We start from the raw sequence: 15494 nt of genomic DNA, 5'->3' as shown, positions 1-15494 counted from the left end.
TCAAGCTCATCGGTGAGCAGCTCTTTCTGCCTGCCTGCCTGCCTGCCTCCCTGTAAGTTTTTTTCCCCTTTGGGAGCTTTAAAAAAAATAGTTAATTGGGGGTTTTTTTAGTCTTCTTTTTTTAGACCTAGCTATTTAAAGTTTAGGAAGTTTTAAATTTAGCTGCATTTATATAAAAATAAAATAAAATAATATTTGTGCAGCTTTCTGAGATTTTGTGTGTTTCTGTAGTGTTTTAGTCTAACTACACAAACACACAAAATCTCACAAAACTGTATGTAGAATTTTGTGTGTGTAAAGTGTGAAAGTTGGTTTTTTGGACTTTTTGTGGCTGTGTCAGGTTCCTGCTTGTTGCAGGGGCCATTTTGCCCCTGCTTTTACATTGTGGGTGAGCCAGTTGTGTTGTGTTGTGTTGTGTGTGTGTAAAGTGTGAAAGTTGGTTTTTTGGTTTTTTTTGTGGTGGTGTGAGGTTCCTACGTGTTGCAGGGGCCATTTTGGGTCTAGCACAGCTGCTTTTACATTGTGGGTGAGCCAGTTGTGTTGTGTTGTGTTGTGTTGTGTGTGTGTAAAGTGTAAAAGTTGGTTTTTTGGACTTTTTGTGCCTGTGTGAGGTTCCTGCTTGTTGCAGGGGCCATTTTGGGTCTAGCACAGCTGCTTTTACATTGGGTGAGCTTGTTGTGTTGTGTTGTGTGTGTGTAAAGTGTGAAAGTTGTTTTTTTGGGCTTTTTTGCCTGTTTCCTGCTTCTTGTAGGGGCCATTTTGGATCTAGCACAGCTGCTTTTACATTGTGGGTGAGCCAGTTGTGTTGTGTTGTGTTTTGTAGGTTAAAAAGGGCAAAGAAGTGACATTGACTTGGCCACGCCCACCTGACCAACAAGCCACGCCCACCCAGTCACCTGACCAACAAGCCACACCCACTAATTAAGCCGCACCCACAGAACCAGTAGCGAAAATTTTTAGATTTCACCCCTGTTTCCCAGGTGTATTGAGTTTTTAGTTACAGTTCCATTTATGCAGTAAGGGAATCTAATATTTCCAGGTCCCTGGAAGATAGGAGTCTCTAAGAGACGACTACCTATTATCAAAGGGAACCTTTTTACTGCCATTAGACAATCTGCTGTCTCCCATGTAGTTGGATGTTGGAAGAGTGCTAGATAACATTCCCAAGTTATGTGTTCAAGGGGTGGAGGTATTATATCCCCTATTGGTCTCCCCTGTGTACATACATAACAATCAGATTGACCCAGACTTCTGACAGTGTAATTGACCCATGACAATCAAGTATTTGTATATCTTCTCCCAAGTCCAGCTTGGGTGGTGGAGTTGGTTTTACTCACTTATTACGTATTACTACTGGTTTTGGTTTTGGCTTTGGAGGTAGTGGAGGTGGCAATGGTGCTGGTGGGGCTAAAATTCCTGCCTTTTCAAGTCTTTTAATTCATTCGTGGGTTCTCAAACCACTTTGGTCCCATAACAGTTTTATACAGAGTAAGTTTCTTTTCTTTCTTTTAAAAAAATAATTTTTCAGGGTAATTTGGCATACTTGTTGACCTTGACATGTACCTAGTTCACTTATTTCTCCAATATCTTCATCAGGGACTCCCATATATATTGATCCGGCAGGGAATACTTCAGGTAATCTAGACCACCAACAATCTCTCACCACCTCCTTACAACATTCAAGATCTCTACTCATGGTCACATTTGTCATCAGTAGGTAATACCACGGTAGGTAAATCCACCTTGGGTGAATCCACCTCTTGTTCAATTCCATATATGCCATCACAGGGACCATAGTAGTAAACACATCCTACATGTACTGGTCCACAATCAGGGCAATGGTAACAACAGCAACAATAGGATACACCGTCACATATACAATAGCAAAAGCTACACATCTATTTGGCTAAAGGGTATAGATACAGGTCTAGGTCTAACACTCCCACAACAGAGTTTCCTATTTGCCTAAAAATAAAAGCAAAACCCTAATGCACACAAGATACTCCACAAAGCTCACCCCCAAGTTTCAAACATTAATTAGGCTTGTCTTTGTTGTTTTATTTACTCAGCTAAAGTCAATCTTGGGATGAAGGAATGGGGATGGTCCCTCTGTTCTTCTTCAGGATCACTCGTACAGGATTCGCAGAATTTGGCACTATTGTCCACTGGGAATCTGGTGCATTCACGAGTCCTTTGACTCTGGTGTAATGCATCCAGCCCTTCTCAGCCATTCGTACAGCAATCTCAGTTGTCAGCAACACCTGGAATGGCCCGTCCCAATTTGGCTGGAGCTTTTCATTCTTCCAAGTCTTCATCAGGACCCAATCTCATATTTTATAGTTGTGAACTGCAAACTCCAATGGTGGTGTTTGTGCTAACAATCCTTTTCTCCTGAGGGTAGAGAGAATAGAAGACTCCAGAATATAGTTCTTTAGAAATTTAGTCTCAAAGCTTGGAACTCCTTTCAGATTTTCCAACAGTGGGACTCCAAATAACATTTCATAAGGGGAAACATCCAAATCTTTTCTTGGTTGTTATTCTGATTCTTAAAAGAGCCAAGGGCAAGCATTTGGTCCATGGCAAATGGGTCTCCAACAAAAGTTTAGTTAAGGTTCTTTTTAGGTCTCGATTTTTATGTTCCACTTTCCCAAAACTAGGAGCATTCCAAGGAACATGACATTCCCACTTTATTCCCACTCCTTCCATTACTCCCTGAAGTACTCTGGAAGTAAAGTGAGTGCCTTGGTCACTATCTATCACATTAACCATCCCATAACTAGGAATAATTTGTTCTAATATTACTTTGGATAAAACTGATGCAGTAGCTTTGGGAGTAGGAAATGCTTCTATCCATCCTGTTAGATCAGTGGTTCTCAACCCTCCTAATCCCGCCACCCTTTAATACAATTCCTCATGTTGTGGTGACCCCCAACCAGGGGTGGGTTCTAATTTTTTTTACTACCGGTTCTGTGGGCATGGCTTATTTTGTGGGCATGGCTTGGAGGTCATGTGACTGGGTGGGCGTGGCTAGCTGGTCATGTGACCAGGTGGCCATGGCTATGTGTATAGGGACTACTCAGAGGGCTGAAAAAAGTCATTTCTGACAGGTCCTCGCACTTTTGACCGGTCCTCACACTTATGACCATCCTCACATTTATGCCTGTGCATAAATGTCACCATGTCACTCATTTCACAACTGCTTCTCTTCAAAATGGTATAAAATAGGGCAAAAAATGTAAAATGTGAGGACAGTCATAAATTCGAGGACTGGTCAAAAGTGCAAGGACCAGTCAAAAATAACTTTTTCAGCCCTCTGAGTAGTCCTGTGCACAAAAGGACTACCCAGAGGGCTGAAAAATGTGATTTCTGACAGGTCCTCGCACTTTTGACTGGTCTTCGCAGTTATGACTGGTCATCATTTATGCCCATTGTACCATTCTTAACAACCGTGTCACTCATTTCACAACTGCTTCTCTTCACCATGGTGACAAGATAGGGCAAAAACATAAATTGTGAGGACAGTCGTAAGTTCGAGGACTGGTCAAAAGTGTGAGAACCAGTCAAAAATAACTTTTTCAGCCCTCTGAGTAGTCCATATGCATAAAAGGATACAGCAATAGAGAGGGATGAAGGAAGGGAAGGGAAATTAGAGTAGAAGTGAGGGTAAGAGAGAGAGGAAGAGAGAAGGAGAAGGAGAAAGGAAGAGGAAGTAGGGAGAAGAAGAAGAGGGGGGGAAGAGAAAGTAAGAAGGAAAGAAAAGACAGAGGTGGTAGGTTTGAGGAGAAAGATTGCTGTACAATAAAAAAGTGAAAGGGAAGAAAGCCAACCTCAAACAAATATAAAGATATTAAGATAAAGAATGAATTGTTAAACTTTAAAGAATAAAAGAGAACAAATAGGAATAAATAGCAATAATTAGAAACACACATACAAACATACAACGTATTTTCTTTGAACAGAGTATTTGGCCGGTTCACAAATTGAAACAGTTGTAGGAGGTTAGCACCCACCCCTTTCCTAGAAGAATGAAATATTTTGGGAAATATTAAAAAGGCAGAATACTATATTTCCCTGGATGAGAAATGGAGAAGCATATTTTACAGACAAAGCAGCTCCCACCTTCCTGCCCCCCACCCTTTGTTAATGGGCCAGAGGCAGAAAGTCAATCCTTTATCAAAGGACATGTGCAACACAATATCAACAGAAACTAACACAATGGGCCCCATCTAGCAACCGAAACTCACCACATGTGACCTGGGAAGCATGTGACCTGGGAAGCACCTGTGACCATCAGCCAGCAAGGCTAGCTAAGACCCCCACCCCTTGGGAGTCTGACAACCAATCAGATTACTCTTTTGGGGCCCCAAGAAATGCAAAGCCAGAGAGAGCATAAAAACTTGAGGATTTACTGTATCTGCCCCTTTTCTGTTCAGGAACTCAAGCCATGTGATCCTGTCCACCATTAAACCATCTTTCCAAGCAGTCTCCATGTTTCCAGTGTCTTTTTCCCCACTTGGAGCAGAACCCAGAAGGATATTTCTTCCAACACAGTGTTTAGTCATTTCAATTAAATTTACAGTTTCTATATTTCCTTTTTACCATATTTATTCCTCATCTATTTTTTTAAAAAACCAATATTACCCTTCATCCTCATCTCTAATCTTAATCAAATTCAATTTTTCCCTTCTATTCTATATTATACCCCTTCGCATTGTCATCTATTTTTATATCCATCCTCACATTGGTTAATTATGTAATTATGTAATACAGTTGTTTAATACAAATTCAACATTTTAATATAAATCAATTAGTTATATAACTATCTTTTTTGTATATTAATCAATATGAACATGAATATTCCAATTATTTCCATGCAATCCAATTTCTTACAAATCAATTAATTATATTTACCAATAATAATAAACCAAATAATTTCCCCCATATATTCCTCCAAACCACAACTTAACCATTTCTGCTTTCAACACAATATACAATTAATAGTATTTCAATTATTACAATTCCCTAGTTAAATAGAGCTTTTTTTCTTTTGTGTTTTAAAATCTTGAACCTCCTCTTTTGCCCTAAATTTCCCATTGTTTGCAGTTTTGCACCTACCTTTTTTGGTGAGGAAAAAGAAAAAGAAAGCTCTCTGCCTCATTTTGTCCCGTTGCAGCAAAGACCCTCTTTACTTTCAATTTCACTTTTCAGCATAGCTAGGGGGAAAAAAATTTGCTCCAGGAATTTACCTCTTTGCAGCTAGCTCTTTGAAGCCCCGTGGCAAGAATTTAAAGTTTTTTTTCCCTCTACCCATCAGCTGGGACTACGGAGGCAGCAATAGATTGGGAGTGGGCGGGGTAAGCGAACGGCGACTGGGCGATCCAACAGAGGCAGAGGGTGAGTGAAGGCATGGGGGGGGCGAAAGAGGTCTTTGGTGACCCCTGTGAAATGGCCGTTCGACCCCCAAAGGGGTCGTGACCCCCAGGTTGATCACTGTGTATTAATTTATTCAAAATTATTTTTAGCCTTCCTGCTAAAATGCCCATATAAATTTTGTAGTCCGTATTCAGGAGAGACATCGGTCTATAATTTTTAATTAATTTTGGATCCTCTCCTTCTTTTTGGAGGAGTGTAATATACACCTCTCTCCATGATTCTGGAATTTTGGATTCTGTTAGGGCCTCATTATAAATTTCTAACAGCTTTGGTAATAAAATTTCCTCCAGATCTGAATTTTTATAGAATTCTCCTGGGAATCCATCTGGGCCTGGGGATTTATTCTTTTTGAGTTTAGATATTACCATCCTTAATTCTGTCATCATTATTTCTTTATCCTCTTCCCCGATCTTTGGGAGATTTTCTTTTGACAAGTATTGGACCACCTTTTCGTTGGGAATCTTCCGCATACAGAGTCGCGTAAAACTCTCGGGCAATCTCCAATTTATCTTCCTGTTTATTGCTAAGATGGCCTTCCAGGTCTTCCAATTGATGGATTATGCCTTTCTCTTTTTCTTTTTTTAATCTATAGGACAGCCACCTGCCCGGTTTATTTGCATTTTCATTAATAATATTGTTTGGTTCGTTTCATTTTATACACCAGTTCCTCCTGATCGATAATATTTAATTTGTGCCGTATAACCATCCAGTTTTCTTTAGCAGCCTTATTATCTGGTTTTTGTTGTAATTCCCTCTCAGCTTTCCCTAATTCTTCTATCAGAGCCTTCTGCCTCTCTCTTCTTTCCTTATTCCTATGTGCACTATACGATATTGCTAGTCCTCTTATGTACGCTTTCATTGTATCCCATATAATACCTCGAGATGTTGCTTCCTTTTCATTTACTTCAAAAAATAAATTTAATTCTTTTTTTTTTAATTGAAAAAGTTTTCAAATACAAAATTTCCCCCCCTTTTTTCCCCTCCCCCACCCCCTCCCTAACCCCCCCTCCCCACCCATCCCCCCCTGTGACTTCTTCATAACAAAAAACCTAATTCATAACAGATTACTTACCCCCTCCTTTAAATACTGACCTTTACTTACTAAAAATATTATTAATATTATAACATCCCCTTTATCAATACATTTCAAGAAAGGAATAATAATAATAAAAAAACATTATACTATAACATTGTATAGTAACTTCTAATTTAGCAAAATAGTATTATAACTCCCAATTTGGCAGTAATCTACCCTTTTTCTCCTCTCCCAAGCTTGTATCTATATATTATTACAACAGTTCAAAACCACCTTCCACTTTAAAACTATACAATAAATCCTACTATAACATTTGATCTATATGTATTACTATAGCATTCCAAAGCAGCCCTCCCCGTAAGACCTAATTTAACATTTATTCCACTCTATCCATTCCCTCGACTCCCCTAAACATATCACTTGAAAATCCCTTTTCTTAAACTAATCAGTCTGCAAACTAGCTTATTCACCCACTATCCTACAAAATTATCATACACAACAATTCTTAATGTCTTTAATTCATTGCCCACTCTACTTAAAAGTACATGTATATATATTCCATTATATCTAAGTAAAAAAGAAAAGACAATAACTTTAAATTTATAATCCATATGATATCTTCTTTAAAGTCTTTCCACTGGATTATCAAAACCATCATCCATAATAGGGTAACATAGCTTGCTGATGCAACAGTATATTCAAAATCTTCAATCATATCTGCCCCCATCAGTAGTAAATATCCTCTTATATATATGAGAATAAAAACAACCACCCGAGTGACATTATATTTATATTCCATGTAGTAATAATTGTGGTTTTCATCAGGATTATTAATTCCCATCATCGTAGTGGGTAACAACCAGATCTTCTGCATGCCCCAGTATGACTCTTTTGCCTTATAATTCAAGATAATTATAATATAGTTATCAGCACAGAAAGGAGTTCCAAAGTAGATAATTAAAATCCATCAGTTTGAGGCTCTTTTCACATCCCAAAATTACGGCAATGCAGAGGCCTGTCACCATCCTCAGGATAATATTAACCAATACGTCGCCTCCTCTATATTTTCATATACTCATTCATTTTTAAAGTCACTGGCTTCACTGTTGCTTGATTTAAAAATTTCTATTTTTATGCAACCTATTTCTTTTTTTCTTTTCTTTTTGCGGGTTTGATTTCCATCCTGGTTTCCTTTCTACGGATTGTGTATCAACTAGTCGATTTTGATTCTGCTCTGTAGATTGATCTTGTTGGTTTTGTTTTTGTGTCTCATCTTTCTTTTTTGCCCCTTGTATATCCCCTAATTGGTTTCCGTGCTTGTCCTTGACTTGATAGGTCATCACATTAAAGTCAGATGCCACTTCTCTCCGATTTATAAATAATCCAGCTGGGGTATCCGAAAAGTCCAAAGGCAGTTTATCTGGTATAGTCTCTGTAGCTCGGTATTTTCCCTTTATTTCCAACTCCTTCTGCTTATCCTGTATTATACCTGAAGACGTTAAATTCATTTTCAATCTGTTTTGATAAAATTCTTCCGCTCTTTCAACAGTATTTAACTGGTATCTTTCTCCTTGATATCTCAATATGATACCAACTGGAGCGTCCCACCTGAATAGGATATTTCTCTTTTTTAACTCAGTCACCAGAAAAGCAAATTTCTTCCTTTCCATTAATATCTTGGGTGGGAGCTCTTTGTAAATCCAAATCTTTCTTCCATGCAGTTGAAAATTAGAATTGAAGGAATTTTGCACAATATTATTCCTAATTTCCTTGTCTGTAAAATAAATCACTACATCTCTAGGCAATTGCCTTTGCTTGGCAATCCAGGAATTTATTCTGTAAACTCTGTCAATCCTACAAAACACTTCCTCGGGTTGAACCTTTAAAATCCCAGCTAGAAATTCAGAAGATATTTTCCTTAAATCATCTCTGTTATCTTCCTGCAAACCTCTCAGTCTTATCGCATATTCTGTGAAATTATATTGTACCATTAAAACCTCTCTTTCAATCCTCTGTTGCAGATTTTCTAGATTACCAGACTTTTGATCAGCCTCCATTTTAGGTTTTTCTTCTGAGCTATTATCCTGAGTGTTTATCAAATCATTTTCAATTTTTTGAGTTCTATTGTCCAATTTATCTTGAGTTTCTTCCATTTTAGACTCTAATAAATTAGTATTTGTAGCCAACTGTATCATAAATTCTGACAAACCATTAGCCACTTTTAAAATTTTTTGCTCCAAAAAATCAAACTTAGATTTCACCAATTCTTTAATTTCCTGCTTAAATTTTTCAAGATGCTGATTCACAATCTCATCCCTTCTTTCAATCTCCTTTAAAAGAAATTCTATTATATTAAAATCAGGTTTCTGAGATTGAAGAGTTAAAACTTGTTCTTTTAAGTCATTAGTGGGGGAATCCCCCCCCCCCACTACTTGTTTGTTTGGCTTTATAAGTTTCAGTGCCATATTTCCGCCCAGGCAAGCTTTGTTAAAAGAAAAAAGACTTCTTTCCAATCAATAACAATATCAAGTCTCCAGGGGAAAAAAAGAGAGAAAAAGACACAGGAGCGAAGTTTTGTCTGCAAATGTAGCCAGTGGTGTTTATTCCGCTACATTGTATTAATAGAAAACGGAAGGACTTTTCCTTTCAGCCTCTTCTCCAGCCGCGGCAGACGCCATTTTAAAAGGCTTTTTTTCTCCCCCTTTCCTTTCCTCTTTTTTCTTAAATAAATTTTTTAGAAGATAAATAAAATACTTGCGTTTCAATATTGCAGGTCCAACTCACATTTTCTTTTAATAATCTGTTAAATTCGCAGGCTTGCTCTTCACGCCTGGCTCTGCATTGGCAGAGGTCTCCCGAAGCCCGGAGCAGCGGCTGGGGATATGGGGCATCTCATCCGCTCCGTCCCAAAAGTAAAAAAAAAACTTTTGGGGCTCTGAGGAGAGTTCTACCCACCCCTGCCGGCTCTATCTCCATTTCCTCATGGAAACGGAGTTTTTTCGAGCCGCCATTCCGCTGTGAAGGCAGCTCTGACAGGCAAAGGAAGCTGACGATCCCAAAGGAGCGTCTAGCGGCGGCCAGCAGCAAACCGGAAGTCCCTAATTCTTTTTTTACTTTCTCAACATTTTGCTTGTCCTTTAGAAATTGATTATTTAATCTCCATCTTATATTTCTTCTCTTGTACGTACATTCCCATTTAACCTCTAATGGATTATGATCTGCCCAAATGTTGGGCATGATTTCTGTTGATTTAATATCTAACCCTATATCTCTGCTTACCCACATCATATCAATTCTGGACCAAGATTTTTTAGGGTTAGAATAATATGTATACTGCCTCTTGTGTGGGTGCAGAGCCCGCCAAATATCCACTAGATTAAGTTCTTCTACCATATCAAAGAATGGTTTTGATAGATTTTTCCTTTTTTTCTTTTTACCTTTGGTCCCCTTATAATCTCTATTCGGATCTATTACCCCATTGAAATCCCCAATTATGCAAATCTTGCTATTATCCATCATGCTTAATCTCTCTCCTAATTTTGTCCTGGAGACACCAGGAGGATATTTCTTATCCCAATAACTCATGGCAGCCTTTCTAATCAATAGTCTCTCTTCTCCAGTGAACAAGATATTCATAATAGATTGCAATTGACTCCAATTATATATAATGGGTCCCAGAAAAATGTCTACTTATTTTGAGACTCCTATTGGATCCTCCACCAGTTATTTCAACTCTTTCTTGAAAGACTTCACATCATTATTGGTAAGTGGAGCTTCAACATAAATTAGCCGAGGTAATCCTTGTCCATCTGACCCATTAGGCACGTCCCTTAAGGGGAACATGGGTTCTTCTGTGATCACTTTTCTTTGTCTGACATCTCTATCCTCCTTCCCAGAAGGAATAGGGAATTGGATTAAGTCTTTCCCACATTGTTCTCTCTCTCTCTCTCTCTCTCTCTCTCTCCAACTTTGGATATAGTCTCTCCTGAGTGTCCCTTACAGGTCTATCCACACTTTGGGCTCCTACTATCCTCTCCTATTGCTCACTTTCTGCCTCTTCTAGACTTCTGCCAGATCCTTGGGCTTGTCCCTGTGCAATTACCACTGGGTCTAGGGGTATTTGTGGATTATATGGTGGTGGTGGCAAATGATCCAGGGGGTCCCACTTCTTTAAACTAACATAGTCTCCTCCTGAATCACTGTCTTTATTGTCTTTCAATACATAAATACTATCAGGAATCCAGTAGGCTGCATAGTCTGACTCTTCCTGAGTACAGATCCTGCCATTAACATATAGGTTTAAGGCTTGACACAACCAGTCTTCAAAACTGCCATACTTTGGCCAGAAGACTTCCCTCCCTTTTAATGGTGTCGAGCGGCACAATGCACTCGACATCATGCTTCGGACTGCGGATCAGCGGTCCTAATGGGTCGGGTGGCGGTAGGGCACAGGGTGCTGGTGAAGGGGTTAGGTTGCGACTAGGCATCCTTCTACACGGGTGTGCATACCGGGGTCGCGTAGGTGTAGGGAGGGTCTACAAGCAACACCAAGTCCATCGGAGGCCGGGGCGTCTGACGTCATTGCTGCGCGACCGGCATCAGTTTCCGCGGGGATTTAAAACGTCGGATTCTCCCAGCTGCGGATGCTTAGAGCTCAGCGCCAGCCCTATAAAGGGCTCGGATACCGGCTCCTAGTAGCCGCGTCTTTGTTTGTGACACATTCCGGTTTCCACCGTGTGCTGTAGACAATCATTAAACCAGGAGACTCCAAGCCCTAGCCTGTGTGTTTCTTGGGTCTTGGTGTTCCGGACCAGGGGAGGCCGAGAGGAAGACGCGGCTACTAAATACCCTATTCCGAACAGTTAGCCGCCATGGCGGAGGGCGCAGAGGCGTTACTCGACGAAGCGCTAACGACGGAGAATGGAGAGAAGGAGGAGGAGGCGGTAGAAGGGGCTGCCGCCACCGAAACGCCAGAGGCCAGCGAGCCGCCGGTGGTGCGGCCAAAGCGACGAGAGCCGCGGAAGGAAGGTATCGACGCGGGTTCGCAGAAGGAAGGCCGAGGGTCGCACGGTTTTGACACGACCACCCAGACGGGTACGGGGTATTGGTGGCATAGCTCCGCTTTGGCTGGGACGCGAGTACAAACGCCACCCCATACAGGCGCTCAGTTCCAGAGCTGGAGGGAGCGCCAATGGATTGAAGACGAAGAAGGGGAACGGAGCTACACCACCGGCCCAGGGGCGAGTACCATGGATATCCTGCGTGATAGGTTCGGGGAGGGCAGCTTCCGGGACGCTCCCTCCTGGCAGCCGTGGGCCCCTAGTGGAGAACCCTCCGAGATGTGGCAGGGCGGCGGAAACATGAGCGGTGGGTCTGGGGCCAGCAGACCCCGTCTAGCTAGTCCTAAACTCAAACTCGAACATCGCATGAGACGGGCGAGTGGGGAGCAACAGCCCCCGGGACGGAGCAGCGCCCTGCCGACTGCTAGGGGGGAAGGCTTTCATGCGCCCACTAGAATCCCCCCACGGCTCAGCAAGGACAGAATGGTGGCTCACTCTGCAGACAGCCAACGTGATCAAGGCGATATAGGACCAAGGCCAGCCCAACCCCGTCAGCCGGACCCGTTGCCAATGTGGGGACCCAGAATGTGGACACCTCAGACCCCCTGGGGGTTACCCCCTGTACAGGCCACATTCGACGGGGCGTCGGAGAAGGTGGCGTTATTTTTAAGCCAGATAATCAGCCACATGGATCTATATGGGAGGCTGTACCCGTCGCAATGGTCTATGGTGGTGGCAGTGACGGCTGTCCTTACGGGGGAAGCGGCTGATTGGGTGGCCGATCTGCATAGCGAACACGCCCACGAACTAACGGATTTAGGACTGTTCTTGGAAGCATTGCGAAGCCGTTTTGAGGATGAGACCCGAATACAGGTCATTGAGGGGGCGTTAGTGAATCTCCGACAACGGGGCCGTCCAGCCAAGGACTATGTCAAAGAGTTCCGTAACCTAGCCGGGAAGTTACGGTCTTGGCCGGAACGCCTTCTTGTTCATCAATTCCAGTCAGGTTTGGATAGGGAGATACGTCAAGCCTGTGTATATCGGGGGTTGGGGTCTCGCCTGTCGGAGTGGTATAAGGCGGCGATCAGCCTGGATGTAGGCCTGAGAGAGTTCAGGCCTCGGATCGCCGCCCAAAACCAACCCAGACGTGGCCCGGCTGTACGGCCAGGTGACCGGGGTTTTGCCAGACCGCTCCCGACGCCGGAGTCTGCACCCAATGAGATGAACAGACGGCCATTTCGATGCTTCCGGTGTAACCAGGAGGGGCATCGGGCAGCCAACTGCCCCTTACCCCCATCACGGGTATCCACCCCACGACCACCAGGACCGGCTACAAGTTCGAGGGACCGCTCCCTACGAACACCAGAGCGATCCAGGGCAGCAGCCCACACCTCCTTGTTGGAAACAACAGCACATGTACCGGTGGGAGGGACGCCGGGGACAGCCCGTGTTCCTGAACCCTCAGACCACAGCGAGGGCGATGATGAAGCACAGGATCCAATGGTAAGTGATCCCATCCACCCCTTCCTGATCCCTGTAACCCTACAACACCCCACAACTGCTAAGGAGTGCACCCTGGAGGCCTTGCTCGACACCGGGTGCACTCGATGCCTCATACGCCAGGCAGTCGCGGAGGCGTTAGGTCTTCGTGTAGTAACCCTACAAGACCCCATTAAGTTTGAACAGGTGGATGGAACGTTACTAGGGGGTATGCCAATCGCTAACATAACCGAACCAGTTGTTTTACGTATAGGAGACCATCACGAACGGATCCGTTTCATAGTGATACCACATATGATTGAACCGATCATCCTTGGTCTAGCATGGCTGGATAAATGGAAACCCCATATCTGGTGGGAGGGGGAATACCGCAAGGTACGGATTCCACTTACAGCGGAGTCTTGTATTGGGGTCCTCAATGAGACAACACCGAATGGCCGGTACCCTCCGGAATATAGTGACCTTGCTCAGGTGTTCAGCGAAGAGGAATGTAACACACTGCCGCCGCATCGGGACACGGATTGTGGAATAGAACTAATACCCGGGGCTCGGTTACCTAAACCCCGAATGTATTCCATGACCCCAATGGAGCTAAAAGAGCTACGTGCTTACATCGATAAAAACCTAGAAAGGGGGTTCATCCGGCCTAGTCGGTCACACCTGGCCGCTCCAATCCTTTTCCGAGAAAAGAAAGACGGGGGTTTACGCTTATGTGTGGACTACCGAGGGCTGAATGCCGTGTGTGTCGAACCGTTGTATCCCTTACCGTTAATGTCTGATTTGCTCACGACTCTGGCTACAGGGAAAATATTCACGAAGTTAGACCTCCGTGAAGCTTACTACCGCGTGCGGATACGCCCAGGGGACGAATGGAAAACCACGTTCAACAGTCCCCTTGGTAGTTACCACTTCCTCGTGATGCCTTTTGGTCTCCAAGGCGCCCCCGCTGTTTTTATGCAGCTGATAAATGGGGTGTTACATGATTATTTGTATCGGGGGGTGCTAGTATACCTAGACGACATCCTTATTTATTCGGAGACAATGGAAGAACACGTCCGGCTCGTTAGGCTAGTACTTACCCGGTTACTGAACGCTCGGTTATTCGTTAAACTCTCAAAGTGCGAATTTCATCGCAAAGAGATTGACTATCTTGGATTTCGTATCAATGAAACTGGAATACAAATGGATCCGAAAAAGGTGGAGGCGGTACTTGAATGGCAGGCCCCACGAACACGGAAACAGCTGCAGAGCTTTCTCGGTTTTGCGAATTTTTACCGTCGGTTCATCCCATCTTTCGCTACCACAGTATTACCCCTTACGGACCTTTTACGAACAAAGGGGTACGTGAAACCTGGAACAAGGCCCAAACCGGGATACGTTTTACCATGGACCTCCGAATGCCAAAACGCGTTTGAGAAGCTCAAACACTTGTTCGCCAAGGAGCCTGTTCTGAAACACCCAGACACGTCACAGACATTCGTAGTACAAGCAGATGCCAGCGATGTGGCCATTGGAGCTGTTCTTCTACAGAAAGATACTACCGGTGATCTCCGCCCCTGCGCCTACACGTCACGTAAATTCACGACAACAGAAAGAAATTGGGCTATATGGGAAAAAGAAGCCTTTGCGGTCAAGTGGGCACTACAAACCTGGAGGCATTTACTGGAGGGTGGTACACAACCGTTTGAGGTCTGGACAGACCATAAAAACCTGGAGGCGCTTCAAACCCCTCGCAAACTGTCTCCAAAGCAAGTCAGGTGGGCGCAATTCTTTCAACGTTTTCGATTTACTCTCAAGTACAAACCAGCAGGGAAACTGTTTTTGGCTGATGCTTTATCCCGCATGCCGCAGTATCACAGCAAAAGAGCAGAGGAATTACAATCGTTATTTTCCCCCCTGTCTGTTGGGGCGTGTGTTATGAGGACACGACAGACCGATATTTGGCTGTCGGCACTGAAACAGGCCCTAGCCTCCGATAAATGGCTACAGGAGAACCAGTCACTCGTTACCCACCGTGAGGGACTAGCCTGGTGGGGGGACAGAATATATGTACCCTATGCATTAAGACAACAAGTCCTACACCAGTGCCATGACCAAAAGACAGCGGGACATTTTGGATTCCTGAAAACCCTACACTTAGTAAGGAGACAGTTCTGGTGGCCGAAAATACGCAAGGATGTTGATCAGTATGTTAAGGCCTGCCACGTTTGTGCAATCTCCAAACCGAGACCCGGGAAACCCCTAGGATCGTTACAAACTGTGGCTGAGCCAAATAAACCATGGGAAGAGATCTCCATGGACTTCATTGTGGAACTGCCTAACAGCAAGGGATATACTGTGATATGGACAGTGCTTGATCTTTTCTCGAAGCAAGCCCACTTTATCCCTTGTAAGGGGCTACCCTCGGCACAACGGTTAGTCCGTTTGTTCATTCAACACATCTACCGCTTACACGGGGTACCCAA

This window comes from Pantherophis guttatus, chromosome 4, assembly GCF_059756535.1.
Source record: "Pantherophis guttatus breed Tessera chromosome 4, ASM5975653v1, whole genome shotgun sequence".
Taxonomy (NCBI): domain Eukaryota; kingdom Metazoa; phylum Chordata; class Lepidosauria; order Squamata; family Colubridae; genus Pantherophis; species Pantherophis guttatus.
This window is presented reverse-complemented; position numbering follows the sequence as displayed.